The sequence below is a fragment of the Ambystoma mexicanum genome, chromosome 5q, assembly GCF_040938575.1.
Source record: "Ambystoma mexicanum isolate Mex_15411 chromosome 5q, UKY_AmexF1_1, whole genome shotgun sequence".
Classification (NCBI taxonomy): domain Eukaryota; kingdom Metazoa; phylum Chordata; class Amphibia; order Caudata; family Ambystomatidae; genus Ambystoma; species Ambystoma mexicanum.
This window is the reverse complement of record NC_090933.1, coordinates 465,125,830-465,150,018: the sequence shown is the minus strand read 5'-3', so window position 1 is coordinate 465,150,018 and position 24,189 is coordinate 465,125,830.

The following is a 24,189-nucleotide window of genomic DNA, read 5'->3' as shown; positions in this document are numbered from 1 at the left end:
TTGACAGTGAAATGTCATGTCTGGGATTGCGTGTTTACAGTAGTCATCCCCGCAGGGAGACCCCTTTCAGAAGGTACAAGTATGTGGATTGACAAAGTCAGAGAGTAAGGTCTCGCTACAGCTTCAAGGGAGACCTTCCTCTTAAATCAGGAACCACAGAGAGCTCCATTAACCAGAGGGACCCATTGATCCACAACAGGCAGGAGATGGGAGGGACTTAGTATTACATGCTTTCACCCCTTTACCTTTTAATTTGAAAATTACTCTGATTATGACCTCATGCATAGTGGCAATTGTTTTGGTGGGGACACAGGATTGGTTCATTAAAGTAGGCTTAGCCTACACCAATCTCTGTAGTCAATTTGGCTTTGAAAGAGGGCCAAGACCCTTTTTTGGCAGAATATCTGAAGGCTTCCCCAGAAACAGAAGCTAGACATTATTATTGGATCCTGGCTGAAGGTACAGTCTGCCTTACATCTTCCGCCAGTCAGGAAGGCCAGAACCTCCAAGGTGAAAGCCAGAATAACCATCTCCCAGCGAACAGAGCGAGATACTGAATCCAGAGGACCCTCCAGCAGCTCCAGATCTGGTACCCAGCCAGCTCACAGCGTGCCCTGCTAGTTTCTGCAGCAAGCATCCTAGGTGGGAAGTGTCAGAGAGTCTCTGAACCAAAAACCAAGCACAAGGCATTTGCCTGCAATACTCTCCTCAGCTTTAGGTCGTCCACCTTAAAGGATGACCCAAGCCCAGTGAAGAAGCTAGGAGGAGTGCACCGACAAGCATCTACTGAAGTCCGCCTTGAAGGCCATTTTCGAGCCAGTCGGGACCCTTGAGCTGCAACCGATTGCACCGCTGACTGTTGTGACACACTGCAGTCGCTAAAGTCATCCGAGCAACCTCAACCAGTACTTCAGAACCGCCGACCACCACTGAGACAATGATTCCTGATCCAGAGCAGCAGTGTAGGCCAGCCTGCTGCCGTCCACCCAGCCTCGGTCACCAAACTGGTTGCCTCCTGATATCCAATATACAAAAAAAGGGGGGGAACCCCAATATTACTACTAAAGTAGTAGCTCTACCTTTTATTGGGTGGAGTAGTATTATAGACGTAGGAGGTAATTAGCTCATGTCACACCTTCTACAGTCAGTATACATTAAATCAATGCTGTAGCTAATACAAATTTCATCATTTATTAGTATTCAATTATTTTAGAAAAATACACTTCACATTTTTTTGTTGTTGTTGTTAAAACAACAATTTTTTGAAAATCCCATTCAATTCACTTAATAAAACAGTTACAACCTGTCTAAAAACAGACAATTTAGTTTGTGACACATAGATTGTAATACGATGTGATAGCAAATATCTAGCCGGCTGTACATAGATTTTTTGATCTTTGCAGGAGCTAGTTGCTACCTTGCCCTGATCTAATGCCTCCTGATATCTGCAGCTGTCTCCCATCTTGAACTCTGTTGCAGAAGCTGCAAAGCACTATGAAACCGACTCGACCTTGTAGAGCACCAAGAACACCTACAAGCACCAGGTACATTGTTGTTGTGTCCCCCTGCTCCTTCTCCAAAGGCCCCTAGTGACATTTTATGACCCATTGCTGCCTTTGTGCTGAAACCAAGTATTCTTGACCTGTTGCGATTTTTTACTATACCGACTACCCTCCTATCAGTATCCAGAGTGCACCCCATTTCCTTCTTTGAAACTGGCTGTCCTCTGCACTCCTTTACAGGGTGGGTTGTATTTCGTAGTGTGCTAGAACAGTCTGTTGTGATAATAATAAAGTAGAAATTTGTATACAACCTTGACTGGACAGTCCCTTTTATCATGCGGTAATAATTGTACTTTCGCTGAGTTGCAACTAACAAACGATCCACGACCTTTCGCAGATAAGCCTGCCCTTCTGTCCACGTTACTAAAATTGGACAATGAGGTTTAGAATTTGCTTGTGTTTCCAAACTGTTCCAATCCCTTCTGGTGTACTAGAGATGTGGAGTTGATTGATGATTTAGTAACCGATATTCATCCCTGGACCACTGGTGCCCCGGAAGTTGATTCGTCACATCTTGTCTATTCTCAGTTTATGTCTGGATATGTGAATATGCCTGGTAGCTTCTAATCCGTATCCACATCTATGCCATGGTATGTGTACATTTCTTCTTGTTCCGATCTGTATTCCGGTGTTAAGACTTTTACATTCTGCAAGAATGTTCACCTGAGCTCCATGTATATGTTGGGGTATGTGTACCTTTTCACACAGTTGCTGATCTATTTCCTGTATCTACACTACAGCAATGTTGCGAGGTTCCAACTGGCTCCGATTGTTGAAAAGAGACATTTACCTATTGTAGAACCTAAGTGCCTTCAGTGTTGATGGCTAATGTTGCCCTTAAAATGACACGTGCTCATTATTCTGTTGCCAGCAAGGCTGAGGACTTGAAGGGAGTACCCACCCTTTCTTTGATCACTCCCACGGCAGCATATAAAGCTGGGTAGGGTCAGAGAATATGGATCCCTTCAGTTCTTTTTTTCGGCCAGCAAATGTGTCTGTGTCCTGGGCCTCCAAATGTCTTAAAATGGCCCTGTACATTCGAAAAAAAGCAAAAAAACACTGACAGAGTTTCGTTACATGTTTGCTTGTCTACTAGTCTGTCTCTCCGAAAGCAAGTTTTTGCTCCTCGTGTATTTTCTATTGTGGTGCATCACACAATCCTTTGCTGCCATAGCTCTCAACCATTTGTGTCGCATAGGGGGGTGAAAACACCCGATTTTTTTTTGGGCGGGTGAGACGCCCATTGAAATGAATGGGCGTGCAGGAGGTTTGGCGGGTGAGTCCGCACTTTACAAGGCGGGTGACACCCGCCAAAAGCGTGTGAGTTGAGAGCTATGTTGCTGCGCAGGACATTTTTAAACAGTGCTGGTGTTGTCTGTGGCTCGCTTTGGTATAACAGCAAAGAAGTGATATTTTTAATGAAGCGAAGACGTTCAGATGGAGTGCAGAATTCGGACGTCTTTCTGCGATAGTGGCAGATGTGGAGATATGGGGACTGAGGTATCTAGGGTAAAAAGAGACTTAATGAGAAAGTTGAAGAGTAGGCGCGCATGATTAATGAACACTCGCCAGCTGGTTGGTCTCTCTTTTATTTATTTATCTGTACGCCGCAAAGGCGATAGTGACATGTTTGCGTCGCACATTTTCAGTCGGATTTTATGGGACATGATTTTGCGTTGACACCGATTAACAGTGTTCCCCTGTAACGTCTTGTAGCGACCAAAATAGGCATGCTACGGTGGCCGAGACGGACTCCGCGGGGTATGTTGGCAGAGACACGGGCAGAGACATTTCCCCGAGACTGGACAGAAACAGCTAGCCGTGTACTACCTCTCTTATCTACTGCTGTAAGTGTGAACCCTCCTGGCATTTCAGAGATAAGACAGAAGGGAAACCATCTTAGCAGCCATCAGGGAATGGCAGGTTATATTTCATCATCACTCGAATCGCTAGCTCTGTCTAAACCACATGAGTGTGATGGAAACAGGAACGTAGCTGCAGAAACATGATTACACACGTAAGACGCACTGCCCGCACGAGAGCCAAAAAAGCGCCGAGAGGACAGATTATAACTTTTTTATAACTTTTTTTTCTGTCAACATGTGTCAACACATACAGAGCAGGGGATTGGACTCTTGGCTTGAAGAGATATTGATTACCCTTATCACCAAGAACTTTCTTTCCAGGATGGTACTATGAGGCCACACCATCACAAGAAATATAAACTGGGCGCCTGATGGGTTGCAGTATCCCGCCCTTAGTGTCAATGGCTTTTTCATGAACATTGATGAGCTAATTAGCCGTAAGTTTCTCTTTGCCCCTTTCGATATCCCACCCAGTAAGGTGCAGAATGAGACATGTCTTCTTTGTTGGCATAAAAAGGCTGCAGATTTATTTTCACAACATAATAAACTCAAAACACTGCAAACAAACATTGTGAAAATAGTTCTGAAGGTGCGGCGACTGCTCCTTGTCCAAAACGTTTCCAACCAAGTCCACAGTAGGCCAAGGCTCCCCCAACCATTCTTGTCTTAGCACCGCCTGGCCTTGCAGTTATTCCTGGGATGGAAGAGCGGCGTTTGTTCGGGGGAAGCTGAGCCCTCGTTGCTACGACCAGCGCCCCTGCTGCTTAGGCCCCCAAGAAGCGATGGTCCTGAGAAGAGCGAAGACCCTTCTGGCTTTCCCACGGCTCATTCGGAGTCTGTATCTTGCCACTTGTCACCAAAACACTGTGACACCCTTCTGCGACATCACCGGCCAGGCATTGCCATTCTGCCTCTCTCAAAGCAGGGTGGAAAACGAAAAACAGGTCCTGGTGCGGCGGACGTCCTTCTGCTCGAGCTGGATTCTCCTGCAGCAGGACGCCTGCTGGCTTATATGCACCCTGACATGCCCCCTCCTATTGTTGCCCTTCACAAGCTTTTCCTAGATTTGGCACGCGTCCCGCCCCTCAGGCTGGCTTCATCACACCTCCGCCTTAACGATGGGGGCGGGAAGAGGACACTGCCCATGTTATTAGGGTGCCTCCTCTATTTCATGCTGTCACCTCCATAACTTGGGCATTTGTCCATCTTTGTACCAACACATTTGCTCATTCTCTTTGCCCCTTTCGATATCCCGCCCAGTAAGGTGCAGAATGAGACATGTCTTCTTTGTTGGCATAAAAAGGCCGCAGATTTATTTTCACATAATAATAAACTCAAAACACTGCAAACAAACTTTGTGAAAATAGCTCTGAAGGTGTGGCGACTGCTCCGTTTCCAAAACTTGCTTCCCCCTTTTCCAACCAAGTCCACAGTAGGCCAAAGCTCCCCCAACCCTTCTTGGCTGAACCCCGCCTGCCCTTGCAGGTGTTCCTGGGCTGGGAAAGTGGCGTTTGTTCGGGGGAAGCTGAGCCCTCGTTGCTACGACCAGCGCCCCCACCGCTTAGACTCCCAATAAGCGCTGGTCCCGAAAAGAGCGAAGACCCTTCCGTCTTTCCCACGACTCATTCGGAGTCTGTATCTTGTCATTGGTCGCCAAAACACTGCCACTCCATAGGTGGGTTACCACCCACCACGGCTCCCCCCTTTCCTACCTCATAATTACAGGAGCTTTGTGCAAACATTCCAGTAAAACAGATCCATCCCTGATGCTGACAAATGCACTCCATCCTTCAGATAGTACTCCAGGGATTTCAAATTGATCAGGCCATGCCTGATCTGGGGAAAACTCTGCCCCTTTAGAATTTTGCCATTGCCCCATTCAACTTTCTCCTCAACTTCTCCACCACTGAATGACTCTCAGCGCCCCTCCATTCCTGTCTTGGAATGATCTCAGACCACAAGATCTCAGTCTTGCCCAACTGCGAGGACAATTCCTGCAACAAACATCATCTCCCTCATTAAAGCCCCCCTCCTTAAGCTTGTCAAATCATTGCCTCCTAGATATAAAATCAGGACTGTGCTGCTTACTCAGCAATTTGTTGATGTGCCTTTGCAGCTGTGCCCATCTCATTCCGGACACCCCATGCCACCAAATCTAGTACTCTCCGGTCAATTCCTCTCTTTCTCCCATCCAGCTTGCCCCGGTCCTAGACACAAATGAATGCCCCACTACCCAGACGGACTCTCTCCTCCTCTGTATTGCTGTTCATTGGAAGTAGATTAGAAGGAAGTTGATAACACTACATTTTATCCAGCCTAATGTACCTCCTAAAACACCCAGATTTCCACCCCCCTATTCTCATGATAGCTTCCAGACCCAGGCCTAGTTCAGCCCCTGATGTGGCTGCCCCTATCCTGAAGGGGTGGGTACCAAACACACCTCCCGTAACCCCCATCTTCTCTAATGCCATGTCCATGACCCTTCTGAACTGAAAAGGCTCAAGGCCAACCCGTTACCGTGCAGGAAAAGGGGAGACCCCTTACTTACCGGCTGTCTTCCCTGGAGGTAGGCAGTCAAGCCTGCTACCTGGCACACTAAACTCCCCTGGATGTTGTAGAGTGTGACCGTCCTCCCTTTCCCCTTCTGATCGGTCTTGGACCTTCTTAGATAAATGCATTCCTGTTCTTTTGTTAACTTTACATCCTCCAAGCTTAAAAACCCACAGCTCCTACCCTCCTTATTTTCAGGCACCAGCTTGTTTACTCTAAAGGCTCCAATAAAGGCCAATGCAAAGGCAGCTGTGAACAAAACCCTCTCTTTTTTGCTATGGCAAACCAACGGTAGGCTTTCATTTAAACTGTGGAATTTTGCAATATCGATGGGCTGCCTTACATCTGGTTTCCTTTCTGCTTGTTTAGCCCACCCTTCATTGCTATCAAAATGTAGTGTTCCTTGGTTGGGTCGGCCTTCCCCCCCCGAGTTTGAACTAATGTGCTATTGCCGCCAAATGATAAGTCATCCAGGATCTGGTTTTCCCAGACCGCTAACCTCATCTGACAAAGGCGCGCACTGGCACTCCCCTCTGCCCTTCTGTCAACACTTCACCCTGAAAGGCCAAGAACCGCTCCCAGCACCCCTTGTATCTTCTTGTTGTGCCGGGGGCCAGAGCAGTGTTGTAGAGGGGGTCCCAAATATGGCCTGCACTCCAGCCACCCATGTCGAGATGCCAGAGGCATACTCGCCAAGATATGTGATATATAAAAAGCAAATGAACCAACAGAGAGCCACGGTCGGGCTCTGTCCAGTACCCATCAGAAGGACATGTATACCTATTGAAGCACCAATAACCAGACAACTGTGGGCTGCAAGGTACCCATTGAAACAACCATGCCAGCAGTTAACACGAAATGAAGACCACTTGCAAACTGTCCCCGAAGAGACCCAAAGAGCCTTAATGGAAGGCGAGTGCTGATGACCCAAGGGCCCGGACAAACGTACAGATGAACATAAACGTTAATCGAAAGATGACACATAAGGAAGAAATGTGAAGAGTAATGATTTAATGGACTTGTAAGAAGAAACGATGTTGATATATAAAGAAATGTAACCATGAAGTGAGATGAAATATGCAACTAACTAACGCCTGTAAATAGGCTTGTAACGCAAGAAGCTAAGAAAACAGTACGGCTTGCAATGCTTAGTAGAAGAATAGAGCGGCAAGCACCAACTATATGCAATTATATGTTTACCTCAAGAAGCACATTATACAAGTGCGACTCCCTTTTACGAAAGCAGAATTAAGCCCAGGATGGTAGGGCCTAACAGGCCAGGATTCATGTACCAGCACAAAGTTGGACAAAAGAGCTGAATCAAAATTTAGCAAGAAGCAGCTCAAAGCTAGGAATTTGAGGTCAACTTCAGGAAGGGAGGAGAGCGGCAACTCCGAAGAAACGAAACTTAAGAGCATAGCAGCCAGCCAGTGAAGGTCGAGATAAGGAGTCCCCAGGCTGGTGGCGAGGCCGAACAAGGAATCAAATATGCAAATAGATGGAAAATGAAGACGCTTCGCAGTGTACAGACACGTGACCAGCCAAGCGCGAAGAGGTACCAATGTCTGATGTCACCCAGAACCCGAGGATGCCATAACTTTTCCTGAGAAGAAGCTACAGTTTTGAGGCCATCCTCAGCCAACTGATTGACACATAGCCCTAAAGTACTGATTGATGGAAGAGAGGCAGGGTGAATCTTGGGGCACGCAGCATTTGGGTGTCCATTCTGCAATTCTGCTAATTAAAGTGGAGATTTATGCTTAGGGGTGTAACCCACCCAATCACAATGTACCAAATAATCTAGGGTCCTATAGCTACTAGAACCAATGAGACGTCGTACTTATAGTGACGTCTATCACGAGTGATGTAGAGGGAAGGGCTTAGACTCCCACCCGATAAGAGTTATCCAATCCTCACGCTCTGTTACCATATACAGATATAGTACCTATACTTAAGTTACCTTTCCCAACCAATAGAATTGCATGACAAACTTTTTAAGTTTTACACGTCAATGATGACGAGAATGTATTATAACTATTGCTGTTTGCATGAAGAATTTGGAAGTTGAAGCGAGACAGGCGATCGCAGCTCTGATGATTTCCATTTGTTTCCCCGTTTTTTGTACTTGTCATTAAACAGACTTCCCTTTGCCAAACCATTGACTTGTCCTTATTGATTTGTGTTGGAGTAAGTGAATCCTGCACCGACCCTCCTCAAGGTGCAGCTATCTCGTTTTAAGGTGCCGGAGGGCGAGCTCTGAATCTCATGGGCCCGTTCAAAGGTCGCTCCGCCCTCCAGTACACTTGGTAGCGGAGAGGATGGTTTTGACCATCAACTATTGAGTATCGATCATTGATAAGACACCTATTGACCCTCGACACAAAGTAACTCTAGGTCTTCGGCAATATCACGAGTCCTTCGCCATTTTAGCCGAGTAGGCTGTGAAGCTTCCCGTGGACAATGATAGTATAAACTTGTCCTAAAAAACTGCAGTGGGTTTGAAGGTACCCGTTTTAAAAACAGAAACCCTTCCATTCCTATGGATAGTGAGCAGACGAAAGACCAAAAAAAGGAGGTAACAGAGGCAGTGATCCCGAGGATCCAAAGAGGAACCATGTGAGCGGTGAGTGAAACAAAAAATTAAATGCTTTGGCAAATGTTTTTATAGGCATTAGAACAAGTAAGGGAAAGGTAACGGAGGGAGGCGGAAAAACAAAATAGTCAGAAATAGAGAAGACTGTATATATATATATATATATATAAATAGGGGAATAATGACTCTAGGATAATTGGATAAAAAGAGAGTATACTAGGATAGACACCCGAGATAAAAACAGAGTATACCGGGATAGACACCCGAGATGAAAACAGAGTGTACCGGGATAGACACCGAGAGAAAAAACAGAGTATACCGGGATAGACACCCGAGAGAAAACAGAGGATACCGGGATAGACACCCGAGAGAAAACAGAGGATACCAGGGTAGACACCTGAAAAGAGAGAGGATACCGGGGAGGACACCCGAGGTAAAGGATTCGCCTTGTTCCTGCCCTTTATTATAGCGGTCAGAAGAAACGTGAACTCATAGTTCCACATAATAGGGAAAACTAGGCACTAAGACGATTAAAGACGTCATAAAAGGAGTTTGTTTAAACGCCTTGTCGGGTATTGATTAGAAGGCAGAGATATCTATGTCCAGCTGGTGTCTGTCTAGTCTGTCTAGACTGTTTAACATTCATCATACTTGTTCTGTTGATGTGTCACATGTAAGAAAATTTGGTTCCATGTTGTTTGAAATTGATTAAGGGTTTTTCGCGATTCTATAGTTGAGAGGGAATCGCACCTGAATTGATGTTCTTGAGTAAATTGGTGATATAAACATTTTTGGCGGTAAAAGATTGGTGTGGTGCTTGCGGTGTGTGGTGCTCACTCATACTGTTGGGAGCAGTGAAATTGCATGAAAGTATTGCTAAAACAGATTAAGCATGGAAGATATTACTCCGCTAGCTCACTTGTGTAAACAATTGCCTAAACATGCACCCAAGTTTAAGAATACAGTACAAAGTGGGTTAAGGGCACCTCCCACAAGATGTTTATGCCGTGGCCACAGAATGGGTCCCTATCTAAAGCCATCTTACAACATATGACAACTTATTTACATGCCACGTACATAGGCAAGAAACTAGAGAAATGCCTCGCTGTTCTAGAACTTTGGAAAATGTTCGAACAGGCAAAAGAGGAAGAGCCACCCGCAGATTGGATATTAAATGTATGCACGGAGGGGGGTGAGATGCCTACCGTGCCACCAGCCCCGCCTGAGCAAAAAATCGAGGGAAGTAAGTCAGAGGGACTCTACCCATTAAGAGAGCTGAAGGCAGCTACAGGGTACAGCAACCCCGCATATGAGTCACCTACGTACAGTAGTGATGAAAATAAAGGGAAGGATCAGGATAAGAATCTCACCTCCACAGTCCAGAGAGACAAGGAGAGACACGATGATGAAAAGAAGGATCAGGCACAGACAAGTGCACCTCTCGATAAGGAGAGAGAGGGAACGAAATGGAAAGGAAGTGAAGACAGAACTGATGAGATAGCATTTGCGCAAGACAAATGGATGGGAGGACAGATATTGTTAAAACTCGATAGTAAAGGAAGTGATGATGTGAGACGGAGAGAGAGGTCTGATAAGGCACAGAGAAGGGAGAAAGAGAAGGAAAAGGAAGTAAGGGACGAAAGAATAAAGAGGAAAGATAGGCTGAGGCGAGAACAGCTATATTGCGAAGAGCAAGGAAAGCCGCTCAATCGCAAACAGTGCGCAGCCTATGACAAGTACACGCAGAACTTGCAAAGGTTGGAAGAAGAGCAAAGAGTATGTGAGAAAAGAGTAAAGAGACAGGAAGATGAGGAAGTTAGAAAGGCAAATTAATGTAGAAATGAAAGGAGAAGGGAAGAAGATAAGGACAGAGAAGAGGCAAGGAAGTGCAATATTGAACTTAAGTGTAGACAGAGGGCACGCGATCTCGAATATCTGGAGCGGGAAGTTAAAAAACCCAACCCTGTTGTAGAATGGGAAGACATTGAAGAATTTTTCCCTGCGTACGATTCAGTACCAGGCACTAGTGGGACGAATATTGAGGATGACTTCGACACCAGAAGCATCGGGGAAACGATCGATAAAATATATGATGAAATGGGGTTAGAACGAGTATCCTAAGGGGAAAGGGAAGACAAGCCCTTAGAAATCACTGAGCTGTATGATACTGAGGACGTCACCTGAAGTAGTGGGAGCAGGACACTGTCCCTGGATAGACTGGAAATCAGTAAAAAAGAAGATGACACAAGGAGTTGCATGAATTGGGAACAATCAATGTCTGACTCCGGAGAAGAGACGGAGTGCGAAGCAAATGAAGAAGTGAGACAGCGCGAAAAGCTGCTCCCAAGGGACAAAGGGGTACGATGGTCAGACGCTAGCGAGTCCGCACCAAGGGCATCAGAGTCTACCACACAGTCTGACCGACACGAAGGAATACCCCATGGTCAGAGGGGGTGCTGGCGCCCACCTATGCGGACAGATTGAGGACATTGCCAGGTAGACGGCGATGTGGGAATGTTACCCCAGCGGTAGACAGGAGAGCTATGGGGAAACAGAAGGGAGTCTCCGCATTCTAATTTCCGCTGCTAGAAAAGGGGGGAGCAAGACCGCAATATATTCCATGGCCACACATGGATCGAGAAAACCTGAACAATAAGCTTCCAATGCTGTCAACGGGAGCTGGGAAGTGGATACACGAGTTAGAAAAGATGACAGGGGGTGTCACGTTAGCTATGGGGACATTATAGGTCTCATGATTGCCATACTTGGTGAGAGAGAAGACGATGTATGGGCACGGGCTGGGTACCCTCGTGTTACCATAATTAACACTGCTCACGACGGAGCACCATTCAACAATTGTAGAGCAGCAATATGGAAGGCGCTACAAGTGCTTTAACCTGATACTTCTGATATGGGAGCTATAATGACTCGCAAAATGAAGGAGTCAGAAGATCTGTTAATTTATATCTAGAATTTCCAAGACACGTGGGTGCTCAAAACACATGAATCTTGGACGAAATCTATACATGTGTTTTACCACATTTTATGCCAAGGGTTACCAGAGCCAGTACAAAAACAGCTTAAGAAATTAGTAGGAGTTGAGGCTAAATCTTGGGCTGAAATACAGTGGACGATTGCACATTATTGCAGACTGTTGCAAGAAAAGAATGGGAAAAAGGAGGCAACTCGTAAAGGTGAGGACGCAAAGCTGGTGCAAAAGAAATTATCCAAATATGCTCTTGAAGGAGCCATGCTAACTAGCCCAGCTGAACAGAGCGCACAACAGGTGGCTATCCCACAGCAGAATAACCAAGGTTTCGTAGGACAATACCCAAGGGGAAGGGGATTTAGAGGAAGAGGATGGCAGAGTAATCAAGGAGGTTTCCAGAGTAATCAAGGAGGCTTTCAAAACGTGCAGATGGGCAGTCCAGATATGTCAAACGGACAAATAGCCTGACCACCGCCGGTGTGTTGGCTGTGTGGAATGACAGGACACCTGGCTTGCGTGTGCAGAAGCCAAGGCGTGTGGCATTATAGCCAAGGATTGGGAGCAGGCACGGTGAATTCACCTGCAATCTCCCAACAGGGTGGTGCACAGGATCACACAGTGCAGCAGCAAGCACCAGGCATGCAGCAGGATGCACAGCAGGGGGGTCAACCCCCCAACATGGGGAACTTGCCACAAGGGCAATTCCAACAGGCACCACCACAAATGTCTCAGGGCACAAAGTCCGGAAGGGGAGGCAACCCTGGGAATGGAGAAAATCCACAAGTGTACAGTCGACCGAATTTATATATGAAATAGGACATCTCACTGGGAACCCTGATGTGCTCTATCCTATCAGTGATACCAGACCCTAGTAGGGAACCTAGGGTGAATGTGGTAATAGGGGGTAAAGAATATTCCTTCTTAATTGACATGGGGGTAACACGCTTCTGCATACGAGAAGGCAAATTTTCCTTGTACGGCGAGGCTATAGATACTCAGAGTTTTACAGGAGCTCACAGTCAAGTTCCCTTAACAGACGCACTCTGAGTCTCCATAGGGGAATGTGAAAAGAATGTACCTTTGCTGTATTCGCGTCAGACCCCTGTAAACATCTTGGGTCGAGATTTAATGACATAGTTGAATATGACAATCTTGTTCACGGAGGAGGGCATAGTATGCTCCACTCCAGGAATGCATTATTCAACGATATGCGAAATGATCAGAGCATACTCAGGATGCATAGCCATGAGAGCTGTACCATTAGAACCAGAAGTCTTCGCATATGGCATGCGTGTGCTTATGGCGGGATAGCCAGGCCTCACAGATAAACCTATGAGAACCCCAGATGAGTTCCTATTCAGACCAAGAATACCTATTTATGAAGAAGAGGGACAAGTATTTCCCTTGACAATACAAATTGCAGCAGTGCGAGGGAAGGTAGAATTGGTCAAAGGATACGATGATGAAGGCAGGCAATGGTGCGCGATTATCACCATTGAAGAAGGATATTGAGTAACAGACGTCACCGATGATGATCTGTTTGAAGAACAACCTGACTCAGAAGAGACGAGGGTGGAAGTGAATCTCATATTTTTGGTAAGATGATCAAAAGAGAAGTGCCCCAGAGAATGATGTTGGCACTGATACGTCCAGAATACTTTGATGACGACATGGCCCAGGTGCTTATTTCAGTATGGACTACAGGACCTTATGACGTAGGCCTCCTGAAGGGGGTGAGAGAAGTGAAAATTAAACTGAAACAAGGAGCAATTTTACCAAGAGCACGACAATATCCCATGTCCAGAGAGGCAGATGAAGGGATCACAAAGACTATTTCCGCCATGATGTAGCAGGGCATCCGAGTGACGTCAGAGTCACCCTGTAATGTGGTGATTTATCCTGTCAAGAAATCAAAAGGAGGGTCTTGGCGTTTAATCCAAGATTTAAGAGCATTAAACGATATTGTTGAAGCCGAGTTCCCTTTAGTCCCTAACCCATCTACGATCCAGTGTAACATACCGATCGAGGCGAAATATTTCACGGTGATTAACTTGAAAAATGCTTTTTTCTCAATCCCGTTGCACCGTGACTCACAAGATCTGACGTCATTTACATTCAGACAAATGCGTCTGAAAAGCACAAGGTTGCCACATGGGTACTGTGAGTCCCCGTCCATCTTTAACAGAGTCCTCCAGATGGACCTGAGCAATATTGCAGTATAAAGCGTTGTCTTGCAGTATGTGGATGACATTGTAATCTGCAGCATGACAGAAGAGCAATGCAGGCGCGATTCAGTTCAGCTACTGAATTTACTGGCTGAGAAAGGTTATATGGTTGACAAGGAAAAGCTACAATATTGTCAAAAGGAGGTGCTGTACATAGACCAGTTAATTTCGCATGAGGGGAAAAAGGTAACCCCAGACAGGACTGAAGCTATCAGCAACACGGCAAAGCTGCTCACGGTAAAGCAAATGCAAAGCGTTTTAGGCCTGTGCAATTATGTTAGGGCATGGGTCTTCGATTACAGCTCATATACCAAACCCTTCCTCCAGGCCCTAAAGAAGGCCCGGATGACAAAGGAAAAAATTGAATGGACTGAGGCAATGGAAAAGGGGTTTACAGAGCTCAAGAGAGTGATTTGTACCGCCCCAGTTCTTGGGATTCCTAATTATGCAGAGGAATTCTACCTGTTTTCGCACACAAATGGCAGCGTTATGACGGCAGTGCTCGCTCAAAAAACCTTGTTGGGGTACAAGCCCCTGGCATATTATAGTGGGAATCTGGACCCAGTAATGAGAGGCCAATTCCCATGCGAACAAAGCTTAGCTGCCGCAGCATTCGCCATAGAGAAAGCGACAACCATTGTAATGGGATCTTCCATGACGTTATACGTCGAGCACTCATTATTTGCCATCTTAGAGAAACGGAAAGGCACGCTGACATCTCAGAGAGCGTCTGCCTATAAGGTGATCATATCTAACCCATCGATCAAAATAGTTCTATGTAAAACAGTAAACCCAGCTACATTCACAGCTGAGCCAGTCACTGAAGGAGAACCGATACATGACTGTGCAAACTATGAGGAATTGTATGATGAAATCCCAAGGGTAAAAGAAAACACCCTAGCAGGAGGGGAGATCGTTTTCATTGACGGTTCTTCAAGAATCGACCAAGAAGACAGACACAGATACATAGGCGTTGCCGTGATGAAACACATAGCAAACGGAGAATTTTTAGTACTCGTCAGTGCACGAATACCATCCCATTACTCAGCACAGGCTGCAGAGTTATTGGCATTGATACTCACCATTGAGAACCATGCAGACCAGGAAGTAACGGTGTACAGTGACTCCGCCTATGTGACATCCACAGTGCACGCAGACCTAGCACACTGGAAAAGGAGGGGCTACCTCTATTGGACAGGCTGATTAAGGCACTATAGCTTCCAGTGGGCATAGTGGTCGTGAAATGTTCCGCCCACACTCACGGGACAGATTTCATGTCTCAACGAAATCATGCAGCAGACACAGAAGCCAAGCGTATGGGATCCAAGAGTGAAACAATCATGGAAATGGAAGTGGCGTGCACCCATGAGCGTATGATGGTGGCACGAATCACACCTGAAGCCTATAGTAACATGGGGCAGACACAACTGATGGAACTTCAAGGGGAGTCACCTCAGGACGAAAAGAACCTATGGAAACATCGAGGGTGTTCTTTAAACCCCTCTGACGGATTGTGGCAGCAAGACAGCACTGGTCAACCAGTCATGCCTGTAGCCCTACTGAAAATAGCATTGGAGCAATTACATTACCCATTACATATGTCGAAAGAGAATCTAGCTGCAACGCTCGCGGAAGACTGGCTCATACCAAATTTAGCAGAGCATGTTGCATTCTTTATGGTGAACTGCATAATCTGCCAGCAATTCACCGCTGGGCACACATTAAAAGTAGTAAGAGGAGTCCTCCCCCGGCCAAATGGCCCTTTTCAGCACTTACATATTGTCTACGTCAACATGATCCAAGTGTGTAACGGGTACAGGTACTTAATTGTAGTGGTGTGTCCATTCTCTAGATGGATAGAAGCATGTCCCTGTATACACCCAGACTCAACCTGTGCAGCCAAATTCCTGGTGAGGGAAGTGTTCCCTAGATGGGGCGTGTGTGAGGTGATGAGGTCAGACAACGGGGCTCATTTTGTTAACTCAGTCTTTGAACAGATCAACTTGCTGCTTGGTATAAAGCACAAGTTCTCGTCGGCATTTCATCCGGAAGGTAATGGTATTTGTGAGAGGCTCAATGGCTTGTTAAAGGAAAGGATAGCCAAGTTGGAGCTTACTCTAAAAAGGGGATGGTTGCACGGCCTTCCACTGGCATTGTATGCTCTTCGGAACCAACCAGGCTCCGACCATCATCTTACGCCGAACAAGATAGTCACAGGAAGGAGAATGAATACCCCTCTGACCCCACGAGATAGAGCTAGATGTGATGCCCAGCCAACCAAAGAGGTCCTGGGAACCGAATTGTCATAATACTTGAACTGCATGACATCCAGTCTCACTGTTATTTCAGACCAACTACAGCGACGACGAAAAGGGTGCAGCACAGCACAAGACACAGCAGGAGGCACTGAGGCAGACACAGTTCAAGGTCTACGTGTGCCTCTCATCTTTTTTAAAAAAAAATATTTGTATTGGTTTGTTCAACCTTTAAAAAACAGACAAGAGGACAACAAAAAAAGAAAAGACATAGAACATGTATAACTAACACATGCGTCTCTCTCATATAGCTCCTTCTCATGGAAGTTCTCATCCCCTTAATTCCATCCTCCTCAATGGTAAATGATGTCAGAGCAAGTCAACCAGGCTTCCTTGCGTCTCACGCCGTACATGCCTGTGACTCTACTTCTAGCTGAGTTTTTCAAAATTGTAGAAAGTTGACTAGGGCAAATAAAGCAGCTCTGTTAAGCCCTTCATAGAAAACTTGCCACCACTCTTCAGAGCTCCTTGTACAGTGCAGGTTAATCACATGGGCAAAACAACTACCTCTTTTCTGCTCTAATGTCTGGCAGGACATGATCAGATGTTTCAAGGTTTCCTTGGCCTCATTACAAAATTGACAGTTGAAATTAAAAGCCATTTGTTTTGACCTTATTCCAATACGATCACGTGTCGGGAAGACATTTAGTCTGAAACGCATATACAGCGCTCTTGCGTGCTGATTTGGGAGGCGCATTAGATAGTTTGCACGATGGTCATATGCTTTTGCCTCACCTGGTACTTCAGCCATTGATGAAGAACGCGCTCTTTGATCACAGGTTTGGATCCAATCAAGTTTCCACAGCTTTTTTTTAGCTGCCTCTGGATTGTCCAATAACAGAGCGCAAGTAATGTTATTTTCTTCAAGTAAGTCTTTCGACAGCCGGTTCCATTTTGCTAGAATGGTGTTTGTTTTTTCCAAGACCGGCCTGTGCAAGATGTCAAATTGTGGAGCCGGGTCCATCATTATTGTTTTGCGATATAGATTTAGGAGATTCCATGCAACCCTAGCGTGCATTGAAATCAACCCCAGTTCGTAGCGTATACAATTGGTTGAAGTACCTTTTGGCAAATTCAGCACACGTGACCAGAAGATGTTTTCTAATGTGCTCCAGAATTCACATGAGGCCCCAAAAGCGTTTTCCCCTCCATAGATCAAAATCGGCACCACTTTCTGTTTATAAAACAGGATAATTGGTTTTAGTGAACATTTTCCGTATTTGTTGCTAATCAAGAAGGCTTGGGATGCCAACTGACGGCACTTTTTATTAGCTACTTCAGCCCAAGGAGCATCGTTTCGGCTCGCACTAATTCGCATACCCAGGTATGTCGAATATTTAACAAGCTGTATCTTGTCGTTGGCGATATACCAGGATGGTTTCTTACCCCTGCCACATGAACCTTGTAGATTTTCCAGGATCAAAATTTTACTTTTTTGTGTGTTAATAGACAATCCATTTGATGTTATGTATGCCTCTAATAAAGTCATTTTGCGTTGCAACCCGACTGGGGTCTGGTCAATCAATACAAGGTCATCTGCGTATACCAAATACTCAATAGGTGCACCATGTATTTTTGGGGGAAACGTGTTAGCGCCACAAAATATCCCCTGTATGTCTGATATGAACAAATTAAAGATGGTAGCAGCCAAAGGGCACCCTCTCATCTTCCCTGGAGACGCCGTGTTGGTGAAAAACTACACGACACGAGGAAAAGGTGGGACGAGCCAAGATTCAACAGCCCTTTTATCGTAGAGGACTGCACTCCTTCAGCTGTCAAACTGCAAGGCAGAAGAGCATGGATCTTTCACAATGACATTAAGCCCTATATCGGAGAAGGCCCTCAAGCTGCACCCCACCGTGAAGAAACTACAGACAACGGGGAAGAACCTCAGCACGTGCAGACGAGATCCATGACGAGGAAGAAGGACGCATGAGAAGAAAAGCCAAGGCAAAGAACCCGTTTGAAAGTTGTGGCTTAAACTGGAGAGTTCCTCTAAGCAAAAAGGGTATAAGGACATAACGGACACTCTATGCATCTCAGTTGTAGGGTGAAGAAGATAATTGCGCATTTAAGCCACAACACGTTTGTTGACACAAACCTTTGAACCAAGCCACACTTAAGCATTGTTGAACAGCAAAACCCAAATAGACTGTGATGAAGGACTTTTGCCCAAAGGAGCTTAACACACTATCCTGAATCATCAAAGCTCAAGACGTCGTCTTGCAGCACGTATGGTGACTCCCAGCAGAAATCTCACAAGGGATATTCTCACCTATTTCCAGTTAGTAGTAATATCATATCCGTCACTTGTAGGGAGAGTCACCAGTGTCACAGACTTTATTCAAGATCCTGCCAACAAGAAAGTAATCTGGCAACTGCTTACTGTCATCGCGGAAGCCTTCGCTTTGCTGCCAGAATACAGTGATAAGGTCACAAATGCTTCCACCACAGGCAATAGTAGATGAACTCACAAATACGCTTTTCTTTTGCATCATAGAGGAGTGCCCAGCCATTGTAGGAAGAACCACTGACACGCTTACATTCATCAGAGATCCAACGAACACTGAACATTTGAAACAGCTGTGGGCCAAACTGAACTATCTGGTCGCAATTCACGCAGAAGGAAAGTGCAGAGACTGTTCACGTTAAAAGAAAGGCCTGTGATCCAGAACCCAGCAAAGCCAGACAAATGTCCCTGTCTCCCGAGGACAGCTGACTGGCGCACAATGTCCTGTTTCGTCTAGTCACTGACTTCCCAGAAATGGTGAAGAGACCTGCTGAGTTTGTTGTCATCACCTTCATCAGAGATCCAGCTAATGTCACACATATGGGAACGGTCCTACATGGCATTATGCTCCAAGTGGAACTGTCCAACCTCCAAAGAGTGTGTCTGAGGCGATTCCAGTGAAACCTTCCGCCGAGGGACAGATTCAGGATACAGAGTGAAAACACTTCATCTTCCGCCGTGGGACAGATCGAGAGAGCGGAGACAAGAACTTCGCATGTTATTTCTGATTTTTGATTTTGATTTTGGTTTTGATTTTTGATTTTCCATTTTTTCTATTTTTGCATCACATTGAACAGGTTCCAGCATGTCCTCAGGGCTGAAGCAAATTCTAGACTGGGAACTGACCTATTTTGAATATGCACAATGAATGTGACTCACCAAAGGTGTTAGTCTAATCTTTTTCCATAGTCTAGCAAGGGAACTGTATCCCATAACCAGAGACAGTCGTCACCCGCAAGAGGGGGGACACTTGTGAAGCACCAGACACATTGCGATACAAACTGTTCGAGAACAAGTGAATTGGGGGAAAGGAATAAACATTGACATTTTGTGATGATTAAAATGGGGGCACAGAACAATAACCTGGTCATACCGCCAGCAGAGCGGTGCCCCCGCTTCCCTGGAAGGAAATGCTGCCAATCGTCATACCGCACGATTATATGTATATGCATGGTGATTATCATTGTCTTTTTGTCATTAACAATCAGAACTGCATTCTTTATTGGTGCACGAAACGGTCCAATTTCAGTGCACCCACCAGATAATGTATGCATGAGTCCCACGAAAGCACCCAGACCCTATATAGTTTTTCCAGTTCCAAGAAAATCCGATGATAAAGTAAACAAACTAAAATTGAATGTAATTAGTAGTGATTCATACACACTTGAGGTAACAAATGAAAAGAAAAGCCGGAGACAGGGTCAGCACGGAATGGATGAAAACATAGCACTGACACTACACGTACCCACACACTAAATGCACACGAACTAGGGCAAGTGTCAATGGCTGCACAACCTCAGGCAAAGGCAGCAGAGAGCACAAGACTGTCTGCCGAACAATGAGCCTCAGAAAACAATGAGAGAAACCGAGAAGAATCAAGAGAGACGCCAACTAAAAAAGATGTAACAAAAGCCCTTGAGAAGACAGAAGCGGCTACAAGAGAATTCACTGCAAGAGCACAAATGTTGATAGATCATTTATTCCCATTCGTAGCTAGAGCAAAGAAGCTACATGAGGAACTGAAAAATATACCCGCAGAGACTGTACTGACAATCACACAAGTTCAAACACAAGGAACAACAAGTACCAGGCCCATGATGCAGCCATACACGGGACCGGTGACAGGCTGGTGGCTAATAAAGACACTTATAGAGGGCAGGAAAAGGATGCAATAAGAGAAGGAGAGAATTGCAAAACCTCCACCTACAACATTGGTGCAGAGAAGGAAACCTGCTCAACTGACCAGAATGCCTGAGAATCCCCCAGCAAGAAAAAGCCACACAGACACGTTTAGAGATTTAGTTATAGCTAACTACAGAAAGACACTAAGAATCAAGAGAAGCCTACATGAAGATAACAGTGAACTGAACGACTAACTAGACAGCACAGCACATCTAGGAAACAACATTTGGTACCAACACATGAAAGAGGTCAGAAGAAGAAAATCAGAAGGAGAATGCTTTGTTTGTGCACTTCTACCGTACAGCATGGGGAAATCCAAGATCTTCGTGGCTGTAGAAATTGACCTCCCGCCAGCACACTGTCTTTCACACGTAGCAATGTGACCCAGAGGACAGTTCATGGGAAGGGATGCCTCATTAATATGGGCAACCGAGACAAATTACCCCGATGAAGATGATTATATACAGGACATTAAGACGAGAAACAGAGCCCATACAAGGAATCATGTGATCAGGTACGAGAAGCCTGGAGTTAAAAGAGCAGCAATCAGATGGGAAGTGAACCCAAACCTAAATGTCCAAGGAAAAATTCCAGAAGAGGCAAAAAATTGGAAGAACAGAAGCCAAATGCACATTTGGGGAACAGTACTTTCCCCAAACGGATGGGAAGAGGAAGTGGTGATCTGCTGAGCATGGATGGTCTATGGAGCATATAAGGAAGCAATAGAGAACTCGCAGAGTTGTGTAAACATTTATGGCCGAAACTCACAAGATTACTGACTTGGGTCGAAGACAGAGGAGGACCCTTGCAAATAGTGCCACTGGAAAGCCCAAAATTGTGCTTCAGGAAAAATGGCACAAGGAAGATGGGAGAGAATCAAAACTGCAGACAAATCTTTGAAGCTCCAGGAATGACTCAGGGACCGCAGTAATTATGGATCATTACTGTGATTGTGGATCGAAGGCATATATAAGACTACCGAAAAACTGGGGAGGCATATGCACAATAGTGAACGTCCATGTTCATGCACTAGTGATCCCGAAAAGTGACCTGAATATTGACAGTTTCCGAAAGCAGATGCTCACCTGGGGAAAAGGAGATCTGTGGAACTGGTATCCGGAAGAAAAAGAGAGAATTACTTTTCTACCAAATCAGAAGAAGCATTTCATGCAATCCCATACTAACACAGGCTGTGTAGTCTCACCTCATCAGTGTTCGCAACAATCCTCATGCCAAGATTCCAGGTTGGAGCAAATACAAAATGGTTGCAGATAACCAGATGGGAGTTATTGCAGACCATTAACACTACCATAAAAGGATTCAATGCCATTAAGGAAGAACTAAGTGCTATCCGACTGATGATCCTCCAGAACAGATATGTACTTGACATGATCACAGCGATGGATGGAGGTGTTTGCACAAACATTGGAGAATCATGTTGCACATTTATACCTTCACATGACGAAGAGAATGGAACTTTAACAGAAGCCATTAGTATGCTGACAAAACCTACAGAACAAGATGATCGATGAAACTGATGAAGTTGATGATGACAGCTGGTTTCGGAACTCTATTTTCGTGGGTCCCACAATGGATGGCAGACATATTCAAGTTTCTGGGAGCCCTGCTATTGATGATACTACTAGGATTTTGCGTTATCAAGATAATCATCACACAGTGCCAGAAAACTGCGAAGAAAGCCATAGAGATGAAGACCATGATCGATGTCAAACCAGGATGGAAGCCGAGAGACCTGACTGATGAAGAAAGAAGAGAATTTGTGAAGGCCAGCGAATTTGCAAATTGACAAGGGGGGTCCTGGGAGTCTCTCTGCCAGACATTAGTCCTGGTTACGAGAGACTTACCCAGAGTCTTTAGCTCACTATCTTTCACAGAGAAGAAATATCCCAAACATATCAGTCTTTGTCCTGCCCTGGGGCAGTCCAGCACCGAAATGCTAGGCAATTCTCCTCTGAACAAGAGTACCAACAGCATCCCCAGACACGTGTTTCGGTCTGGTTGGACCTCATCAGTAGGGAGGAGCTGTGCCTCTCTAAGAATAGTGAGCAAGGGGTCCACGTCTGGATTCCCCTAGTAACTTAGGGTGAGACCCAAAGTTACTTGAATATGCAAATTGACAAGGGGGGTCCTGGGAGTCTCTCTGCCAGACATTAGTCCTGGTTACGAGAGACTTACCCAGAGTCTTTAGCTCACTATCTTTCACAGAGAAGAAATATCCCAAACATATCAGTCTTTGTCCTGCCCTGGGGCAGTCCAGCACCAAAATGCTAGGCAATTCTCCTCTGAACAAGAGTACCAACAGCATCCCCAGACACGTGTTTCGGTCTGGTTGGACCTCATCAGTAGGGAGGAGCTGTGCCTCTCTAAGAATAGTGAGCAAGGGGTCCACGTCTGGATTCCCCTAGTAACTTAGGGTGAGACCCAAAGTTACTTGAATATGCAAATTGACAAGGGGGGTCCTGGGAGTCTCTCTGCCAGACATTAGTCCTGGTTACGAGAGACTTACCCAGAGTCTTTAGCTCACTATCTTTCAGTTACTAGGGGAATCCAGACGTGGACCCCTTGCTCACTATTCTTAGAGAGGCACAGATCCACCCTACTGATGAGGTCCAACCAGACCGAAACACGTGTCTGGGGTTTCTGTTGGTACTCTTGTTCAGAGGAGAATTGCCTAGCATTTCGGTGCTGGACTGCCCCAGGGCAGGACAAAGACTGATATGTTTGGGATATTTCTTCTCTGTGAAAGATAGTGAGCTAAAGACTCTGGGTAAGTCTCTCGAAACCAGGACTAATGTCTGGCAGAGGGATTCCCAGGACCCCCCTTGTTAATTTGCATATTTACGTAACTTTGGGTCTCGCCCTAAGTTACTAGGGGAATCCAGACGTGGACCCCTTGCTCACTATTCTTAGAGAGGCACAGATCCACCCTACTGATGAGGTCCAACCAGACCGAAACACGTGTCTGGGGTTTCTGTTGGTACTCTTGTTCAGAGGAGAATTGCCTAGCATTTCGGTGCTGGACTGCCCCAGGGCAGGACAAAGACTGATATGTTTGGGATATTTCTTCTCTGTGAAAGATAGTGAGCTAAAGACTCTGGGTAAGTCTCTCGAAACCAGGACTAATGTCTGGCAGAGGGACTCCCAGGACCCCCCTTGTTAATTTGCATATTTACGTAACTTTGGGTCTCGCCCTAAGTTACTAGGGGAATCCAGACGTGGACCCCTTGCTCACTATTCTTAGAGAGGCACAGATCCACCCTACTGATGAGGTCCAACCAGACCGAAACACGTGTCTGGGGTTTCTGTTGGTACTCTTGTTCAGAGGAGAATTGCCTAGCATTTCGGTGCTGGACTGCCCCAGGGCAGGACAAAGACTGATATGTTTGGGATATTTCTTCTCTGTGAAAGATAGTGAGCTAAAGACTCTGGGTAAGTCTCTCGAAACCAGGACTAATGTCTGGCAAGGGACTCCCAGGACCCCCCTTGTTAATTGGCCAGCAAATTTGCGCCTGAAGGAACAAAATTTGAGTATCCCAGAAGACGTAGACATTATGAAGGAAAATATATCTATTGCAGCCCAACCCAAATGGACAATGTCAGTTTATGACCTGGCACAAAGACGAATGTGTAAAAACAGCAGGAAGCCTGAAAGGAGTGATAAAAATATGGACTCCAAAGAAACACACGTTCACACCATCATGTACAAACCCAGAAGACGAAGAATTGGATATAGAAGAACCAAGTAAGAGTAATCTAAAGGAAGAAGAAAAAGTGGTTGATGAACCGACCAGAGGGGGGTGTGTAGAGGAGGTCCCAAATATGGCCTGCACTCCAGCCACCCATGTCGAGATGCCAGAGGCATACTCGCTAAAATATG